The sequence below is a fragment of the Desmodus rotundus genome, chromosome 3 (assembly GCF_022682495.2).
Source record: "Desmodus rotundus isolate HL8 chromosome 3, HLdesRot8A.1, whole genome shotgun sequence".
Classification (NCBI taxonomy): domain Eukaryota; kingdom Metazoa; phylum Chordata; class Mammalia; order Chiroptera; family Phyllostomidae; genus Desmodus; species Desmodus rotundus.
The window spans coordinates 10,591,019-10,600,406 of NC_071389.1; the positions used below are offsets into that span (position 1 = coordinate 10,591,019).

General features: G+C 54.6%; 1 long non-coding RNA gene across 1 annotated transcript; it reads right to left on the bottom strand.

Moving 5' to 3' along the window:
* Nucleotides 1–7,355: 7,355 nt before the first annotated feature.
* LOC112299469 (uncharacterized) lies at nt 7,356–9,094 on the bottom strand. Its single transcript, XR_006654577.3, has 2 exons — nt 8,775–9,094; nt 7,356–7,551 (listed from the first exon to the last, which is right to left on the bottom strand). It is a non-coding gene; the product is annotated as an uncharacterized lncRNA (long non-coding RNA).
* Nucleotides 9,095–9,388: the final 294 nt, after the last annotated feature.

The window sequence follows — 9,388 nt, forward strand, 5'->3', positions numbered from 1 at the left end:
ACACCTTCCCAAATCTCCCCACCCCTCCCCTCTGCGTCCCCTCTCATCAGCTCCTCTGTCCTCCACCTCCACCACCCCAAGCAGCCTCTCTTGCCCAAGCCCAAACGGTCTCCGTGCTGCAGGACCCACTCGGGCCCTCTGCCTCCAGCGCAGGCGGGAGCGCCCTCCTCCTGGAGACATTCTTTCCTGGGCTCCTGACATCCAGTTCTTCGGGTCCCCGTGCCTCCCTAGTCGGTCGTTCTCCCAGATTCCAAGGAGAGGGCTCCAGGGCTGGGTCTGGAATCATTTTCTCATTGCACACTATGCTTTCTCTTTAGATATTTCATCCACGCCTGTGGCTTTAGGTGCCTCCCGCTTCCTGATGACTCCAAACTTCGCCTCTGCTCACACCAGCTGTCTTCAGCCTCCTGCTCATTTCCCCCAGATGTTTAGTGGCTGAGATGGCATGGGGCTTCTCCCTGACCCCTCAAGCTCCTCCCCTGGAGGGTGACTTCTCTTGCCACCCCGTGCTCTGTCCAGAAACCTGGGGGTCCTGCTGGGTGCCCTCATGCCCCACCCAGCCCATCAGCTGGCCCTGCCGTCTCTGCCTTCAAGAGCATTCTGGAATCATCCACCCAGTCGCTGCTGCCTTCACCCAAGTCCAAGCCACCACTGACAATGGACGCTCAGATGCTGCAAAGACCACCCCACCCACCAGCTGCTCTCCCTGCTTCCCCTCTTGCCCTCCCTCCAGTCCATCCCCCACAGAGCAGTCCAAAGGGTGTTATGGAAACAGAATCTAGTCACACTCCTTCCCACCTCGGTGGCTCCGCAACCCCACATCATGGCTTCTGAGGCCCTGCTCAGAGGGTTGGATCTGCAGCCCTGGGCTGGTCCTAAATCACTCTCCCATTTGCTGTCTATACACAGACGTCCTTCAGCCAGGCTTTCTCTTGCCCCAGGGCCTTTGCACATGCTCACCTCCCCTTCCTGCCCCCAGCTCCAGTTTCACTGGCTCCAGTTTCACTTGCTACTTATCCTGGGCAGGAAAAGGGGGTTCCCAGCTTCACACTCAGGCCAGGGACCCTGTCTTGCAACTTCTCCAAGGCCTTTCCCCCTCGTGAATTCACCCAAGCAACGCCTGCCTTCCTCCGGGGACTGAGGGCTCTGTGAGGTCAAGAGCTCTGTCTGTCTGCTTTTCGATATGGTACCCAGCACTTAGCACATAGCGGGCGCCCAATAAACCCTTGCTGGGTAAATAAATGAGTTAGACCAACCCTCAGAGCTCTCCAGGGGCAGCCTCGGGCAATCCCCATGCCCATGTGAAGAAGATAGGCAGGATTATCTAGGGAAACTGAGGCAATGAGAAGCGCAATGACTTGCTCAGAGACACAGCTCGGACATGGCGGGCGAAGACGGAGACTCAGGTCTAATCAGCAGGCCACGGAGCTCCCCAAGTCTGCCCGAGGCGACAATATCCTAGTGACCTCCCTCCTACCTGACTTTGATAACTGGCTCCAATTAGAGTGGCATCATAAGTAGTGATAGATCCACAATTGGTTATAGATTTAATTAAGTAAACCAAGTCCCAAGCCATCTATTGTGTAATTGGCCGCAGAAGACACATTTCCCTCAACCGTTCAGTTACAACTTCATTTGCCAGGTCAGCAGCTCTGCCCAGAGTCGCAGGCAGCAGCCTGCCCGTGAATATTAACAGACCCTCTCAGCGCAGCTCTATGCGACAGCGTTCCTCAGCACGGCCCAGGGACGGGGACTGGACAGAGGGTGGGACTGAGGCCCCAGGAGGGGAGGTGACTGGCTCAGGGCGGCACAACCAGCCAGTGCGGGCTTAGCCTTGGGGTTCGGCCCATGCCATCCGACCTCGTACCCCATGCCCTCCTCACTGCCCCCCACTGCATGTGTCTGGTGGTTTTGTTGGTTTGTTAAAAGCAAGCAAACAAACAAATATATACAACTTCTCTGGAGCTTACCACTTCCCTCCCTCCCGGTTCTGGAATACGAGCTTCTCTCTACATATACCGAGGCCCTGGCGTGCACTCACAGTGCGCTGGGGGTTGGTGTCCGTCCCTGTCCCCTGTCTCTGCGCACCCAGCTCCTGGGGGCCGGGTACCGGATCAGTCTTGACACCGGAGGTGCCCTGCACAAGCCCGAACCAGAGGAAGCCGGTTCTCCTGAGCCGCTTCCCAAATGCAGTTGTTACATTCAGAGCTGTCACCTGGCATATTATTAATAGATACAGTGGTGAAATATTTATGGATGAATGATGTGATGATATTTGAGATTTGCTTTAAATGAATAGGACACAGGGCAGGGGGAGCAAAGGAGGCTGAGGCTGAGGTGGGGGACTGGTGGCGGGCGGAGCCGAGGGCTGGGTCCAGGGGGTTGCTTAGACACGCTGTTCTTTTTCATGGAAGTTCAAAACTCTTCCAGTATTCATTAGACACTCCTCCCCAAACAATACTAATCATGGTAATGGAAGTAGATAAAGGTGACCGTGTGTTGGTCACTCATTGTGTGGCAGGTGCTAGGCTGAGCTCCTTCCGTGTTGTCTCACTCGGTCCCCGTGCTCCACTATGAATAGGGTGTTTCCCACCCAGGAAGCTGTTGTTAAGAGACACACATCCAGACAGGTGAACGCAGACCTGTCAGGGACCGCGTCCGGGGTCCCTATGCCTCCCTTGGCCTCATCTCCTGCGCCCCCACTCCCACCATGGTTCAGGCCTTGACCTCGCTCACCCAGGTTTCCCTTTTCCCTGGCCCACCTGCCCCTGTCCCCAGTCTGCCTGGCCTCTCCACAGCCACCAAGAAGCTTAGTCCAGACCCCAAGCCTGACCGGTCCCAACCCTCACCCCAGACCTCCCAAGCCCCGAGGTGTGAAGGCCAAATTCCTTAGCACGGCCCACAAGGCACCAGGTGATCTACCTGCTCCCCACCCCTCACCCCCGATCTTCCCACCTCATCGATCTTGTTCTCCCCACCTCCGCGTCTCCCATGCTCTCTCCTCCTCCCTACCCCAGCCAGACTGAAAAACTGGGGCGGGGGGTGAACAGAAGCCCACATTCCCATATCTGGATAGCTTTGTATGTCCTGTGTAGCTGGGACAATACCTTCCCCTCAGCTGCTACCTCCGTAAACAGACAAACTCCTACTCATTCCCTGACGCTCACCTCAGGTGTCATGTCCTCCAGGAAGCCTTCCCTGATGGCCCAGCCTGAGTTGTGTGTTCCCACAGTGCACTCTGCTTGTCTCCAGCCCAGCACACTGCCCACTGGGTTATACATGTTTGCTAATCTGTTTCCCCTAACAGCCAGGAAACTTCTCCAAAGCAGGGACCCATTTCTGTGCCCCAGAGCCCAGCATACAGGAGGTGCCAAATAGATCCTGGATTTGCGATCACCGGCTATTCATTTAGTTTCCTCGTCTGTAAACAGGATTAATTGTACTTGCCACATAAGCATGTTCTTTCATTCAGCAAATATTTATTGAGCTGCTACCATGCACTAGGCTTGAATCTAGCCCTGGGCTTACAGCTGAGAACAAAGCCAGCAAAACTCTCCTGGGGCTGACATTTCAGCAGAGTGAACCATGCAGGTGCCCTGGAGATGGGCAGTCTAGGTGGCAGGAAGAGCAGGTGCAAAGGCCCTGAGGTGGGAACGTGACCTCTGATAGTCCGGGGCAAGGCAGAAGATGAGTGGAGAGGAAGGAGGGTGGAGCATGAACGGAGGACCATGGCGGTGAATCTGTCCCTCCGAGTTCAACAGGAAACCGTTCTGAGCAGCTGAGTGACGTGTCCAGACTGCCAGATTGACGGATGGAGAGCAGGCACAGAAGCACTCAGCACCGTGCCCGGCACGCAGAAATCACTCCACAGGCATTCCTGTGGGCACCCTCACCATCTAGCCTGCCTGGGAAGGCGTGAATGTTATCCGGTTCTGATGGCTGGATGCTCCCTGCACACTGGAGCTTGTCTTGAAAGAGCCGTGAGCCTGCGGAGGGGGGCTTCTTGGAAGGACATCCTGTCCCCCGGCGAGAGTTCTGCCGGCCCTTTTACACCTGCAGAGGTCTCTTTACCTCCTGCAGGGACTGTTCTGGATGTTCTGGAGGATCACTTCCCAGGGGTGTTTATGAGCTGGCTGGGGACAAGAGTCGAGAGATTGACACCCAAAAAAGGAAGACAGGAAGAGGGAGGAAAAAAGAAAAGCTATTTCTAGAGCAAGATGTGTCTAGCAGTCTCTGGAGGAGACACATTTCCTCTACCAGGGAGCTCCGGTCTGGTGGAGGAGGCCCGGGCCTGCCCTGAAGCCTCCCGTCTGATGGAAGCGGCGCAGCACACCACCACCACCACCACCACCCCCTGCCTCTCTGCCCCCTGCCCGCCGGCCTGAGTGTGTCCCGGGAGACTTCCCGAGTTCGGAGGGCCTCCCAAAGTGAACCGCCAAAACGAAACATCTCTCAGAAATCCAGGCCACGAAGCGAAGCAGAAGTAGAAGGGAGGGGCCGGTTGCTGACGTTCACAGGAGTTCCTCCTAAAGGGACGGTGGGGATTTGGTTTTAAATTCCTAGGCGAACCACAGGAGCAGAAATAAGAGGAGCTTCAGCCAAACCCGAAGAACGGTGGGTCAGACCTGCAGCCGAGCTGCATCTTCAGAACATCTGGGCTTTTTTCTCCTTACGAAACTAAAACACCCGCCTTCCAAAGCCCCAAAATTAGAAAACAAAGAGGAGGGAGGGTGAACCCTGTAACTCCCCGGTGCCTTTTCATCCCGTCTTTATTCTATGGTTTTTACATTGTTGCATCCGCACTGCCTCGCCTTTCTATGGTTTTTACATTGTTGCATCGCACTGCCTCGCCTTCTTCCACTTACTCATTTAACAGCAATTTGTTAAGTCGCTTTTCCGTGCCAGGTACCTTCTGGGCACGGGGGATGCTTCTGGGAACGAGACGATAGACCCCATGCCCCGGGGGAGAGGAAGGTCTGTTAACAGAGAGACTGGCAAGCACAAAGAATCCCACACAGAAAATATTTTCAGTGGGTGACCAATGCTGTAAAGAAAATAAAACAGGACAAGGACAGAGTGACCGAGGGGTGTGGGGCACCTTCAGACCCGTGAGCAGGGAAAGGGCCTTTGAAGAAAATATTTGAGCTGACCCCAGTCACAGAAGGGCCAACCGTGAGACCACCCAGGAAGCAGGGGTCCAGGGAGAGGGCACCGCAGAGGCAAAATCCCGGGACGGCACATACTTGGCAATTTCGAGGAGGAGGAAGAATGCCAAGGTGGCTGGAGGCACGTCCGAGCGTGGCGTCCCAGACAGCAGAGGGTAACGAGTCCCGACCAGGCGACTGGGATGTTGTTCGAAGCAGACCTGGGCCTCCACTCAGGTTGAGTTGGCCCTAGAATCGTGGCGTGGGGAGACGGTTTAGCAACTGTTCGCTGTCCTGACTTTCGCGTCGGGGGGACGGCACACAGCTGTGTGCTGGGGAGGTGCTGGCGAATCGCTGCTGAAAGCTGCCTGGCCCCCAGGCTCTGTGTTAGGGCCATAGAAACCGTAACTTGTTTCATTCACATGACAGCCTAGGGAGACAGGAACTGCTTTTCTCCCATTTTACAGATGAGGAAACTGAGGCTCAGAGCTGAGAAACACTTGTCCAGGGAGACCCAGAGGTTGGCGGCAGGCCAGGAATCAAACCCGGACCGCCTGGTTCCTAAGCTGCCTCCACAGAGGCTGACAGAGCCAGAGAATTTTTAAAAGGACACTTCTTCCTGGAGCTTCCATTTTGCTTGGTCATTTGGGGGGAAGATGCTAAGATAACTTCTCTAAGACATTATAATTATACCAAAAAAGCATGGATGGGTGACAGAGTGCAAAGCAAAAAGGTGCACGAATTATTAAGAGAAAGCTCAAGACTTTCAAAACAAAAAACAGTTGCCCTCTTCTGATTGCCAGAGAACAATATGACATTACGCAGATGAGCAAACTGAGGCCCGGAGAGTGGAGGGGGCCCCCCCGCCCAAGAGCTGTCTCCCACAGCAGGAGGCTGGCCCCTGAGGCCCCTAGGCATAGTGACCCAGCGACCGGGCGGCCTGGGGAGTCCAGGGAAGCTGGGAGGAGACGGCAGCCCAGCCTGCACTGCCTGTTTGTGGCTCCGATGGCACACCCAGGACAGGCCCCGAGAGGCCGAGATCAACTTCTATTGGCCAGCAGCACGCGGTGCTGCTCAGCAATACCCCTCCCAGAACCAAGGTTCTGACCCTCTGGTCGCAAGGTTCAGCCCAACACAAACGTATGTGTTTATATACACGCGTATAATATATACTTGGCTGAACTTTACAAAATCACTGTTCCTCGCATGTTTCGGCCTGATAAGGTGCAAAGGTATATGAGTTTATGTGTGGTCTGTGTAATAACGAGACAGCACCTCGACCTGAGAGCCAGAGAGGAGGCAGGGGCTTGGGGTCCAGGAGCAACACCACCGTGTACAGGCTGAGGGCCCTGGGCTAATGGCTTGCTCTCTCTGAGCTTCTGTGTCTCTGCTGGGAATGTGAGGGCACTGAGACCTGCCCCCGGGGCTGCTGAGGGGACTGCAGGAGGGCACAGCCCAGGACCTACACAGGGGAGGCCCATGACAGCCCCACCAACACATCCCATCAGGGGCCAGCCTGGGGCACCCATGTGTCCCCTCTGGGCCTCTGGAGGACTTTGCCAGGAGAAACAGGCTCTCGCATGGGGGAAGCATCACCTTTCCTGATCCCCAGCCCTTCCCCCATGCCTCTCAGTGGAAACAGTGATGTGGCAGCAGCTGACGGATGTCCCAGCCCCAGTGTCGGGCCAAGTCTGGCTGCAGAATGACCTACTTCAGCCATCCATCAACACAGCTGTGCCCAGTGTTCATCCTCAAGAGATGCCACCTTCAGTTCCCCATTCACCCGTCAACTCCCAGCAAACTGCCTCGGGGGCTGGGCCACACGGAGCCTCCCGAGGGACTGAGGCAGGGTTTGCCACTGGAAGGGAATCCTGCCCTCAGTGCAGGGGGTGTCCTGGGGCAGGTCCACACCCCTTCTGGGCCTCAGTTTCTCTTCTGTACATTCAGTCTGAAGGTGTTAAAAATCAACTGAAAACGAAAAGAAACACCTGCAGGCAAAGAAAGCTGCCTCTGGGTGGACCCAGCCCTCGGAGGAGAGATTGCCACCCTGACCTGCTGGAAATGGGCTCTCAGGCTTCTTTCTACCTCGGTAGCTGGTGTCAAGGAACAGACACAGAGTCAAACTGCAGCCCTATTGCTGTCGGTGGAAATTAGGCTCTTCCTCTGGATCGCAAGGAAAGCCTTCCAAGGACCCACACACGGGAAACTGCGCTTTGGCAAAATGGTTTATTCGTGTGGATGGCGGCCCCTGGGTTTTCAATGTCCCTTCTCTGTCCCACCCTGGAAGAAGTCCAACCCTATCTTCAGCAAGGCTGAAACAAAAGCTTCGTGTTAAAGTGCAGTCTTTTGGAGCCCACGCAGTCTGCTCTGGGCCCCGGTACTGCTAGACCCACATGGTCATGTGCTTCTGGAAGAGAGGATACAAACAAATGGAAAACTTCAGGTTCCCGAGAGAGAGCGAGGTGGGGGGGGGGGTCTTTGTTCCCCTGGGATTACATTAGCTCGGATTTGGGGCGTACCAGGTGCTTTTTCAAAAAACCCAATGAATTTCCCTAGCTCTTGTGGGCTCTGGATAGGTCTACACCCCCTAGTGAGACTGACAGGCCTCTGTGGTCCAGCACCTCCCCCTGCACCCCCAACAATCCAGTACCATATGGGGAGAGGAAGGAGTGTTCATCCCCTTGGTGGAGCAGCGCTGTGGTCCCCGGGGGTGTGAAGCTGCAGCTTCCTGGTGAAGCAAATAGGCTCTCGCTCCCCAGTCTGTTAAACTCAATGTCTAATTGCCTTTGCCTCTCTTTTTCCTATTAATAATTAGCTAACGACCAATGGTAACACTGTGAGTTCCTCGCTGCGTGAATTTGGGGAAGTCACTGAACCTCTCTTAATCTCGGTTCCCCCATCAGTAAAATGAAGATACTAACATCCACTCCTCAATGTTCTCACGAGGAATTTGTTTAAATAACATATAAAAATAACATTTGCCGTGTTTAGAGGTTGGGCTACATGCCAAGCTCTATGCCATGAACTCTAAATATCATCCCTTTTTTTCTACAATAACCTTTTGAAGTAGGTACTATTTATTCTGCCCATTTTACAGAGAGGCAAAATGGGGCTCTGGGAGGTTAAGTGATTTTTGCCCAAGGCATACAGCTGGCAAGTGACAAAGTCACGATTTGGATCCAGTCAGTCTGGTGATAGGGCTTATGGGCTCACCCACCATGTCACATGGCTAATAATATGATATAATACGTGTAAAGTGTAAAGTTCCCGATACATTGAAGAAGCTCCTTTGGCTACAAGGACCTTCTGAACTGGGACGTTTCCTGCAGGGCTACGCCTTAGAAGTTTGGGTCAAGACCGTGAAGAGGAAGGAGTTCAGCCACCGCTTCTGATGCAGCTCAAAGCTTCGATAGGAGACAGTCTTGTCTTCTAGCCTGCTTACCCTGAGCCGACTATAGCTTAGCATCCCTCCCTGTGTTGGGGACATTTCAGGCTGTGGAGGGAGCTGGGGCAGCGACAGGTGTGCACTGCCTCTGCCTGGCTGCCTGAGCATCCCCCACCTCAGGCAGCAGAGCTGACCGCTCTGGGCCTCTGCTTCGTCCCTGGGAAAATGGGGGTGTTAAAGCCTACCTTGCAAGTTTGTGATGCACAAGGTGCCCGCCACGTAGCAGATGTTCAGTAAACAGTAGCTGTCGTTAGTTATTATTTTATTTAGGCAAGCCATGGTTTCTGAGCCAACCGCAGCCAGCCTTCTTCAAACTTAGCAGCTGCTGGCCGAAAGCTGGCTGGCTGGTTTCAACACACCCAGGAGTCAACCACCAGCTTTTAGGAGGTTAGTTGAGTTTCACTGCTAGGCAGTTATTTGCAGAGCGCCTGGAGGCTTAAACCAAGTCTGACTGGTTCTTCCAGGGACCGGCCCCTAGACTGGGGCCCAGGCTGCGTGCAGAAGGCCCACCTGTTTCTTGTCTGTCTGCAGAGCAGCTGAGTGTAGAAGAAATTTTAGCTCTTTCTTTTCAAAACAAGGTTCTGTGGCTGTAGTTGAAAACCAAGCCTGGCTTAGCCTCATTGGCAGCCAGAGTGACACTTAGCCTGTATTTGCAGAAAGGGCGGCTTGGTGCTAACAGCCTGGGGCCCTGCTCCAAGCCTGTTTCTTTAAACAGCCATCAGCCAACTTAGCTGCTGCCACAGCGGTGGGCTGTCCACTTGGGGTGCACACGTGTGGGACGGTACTAAACTCTATCACT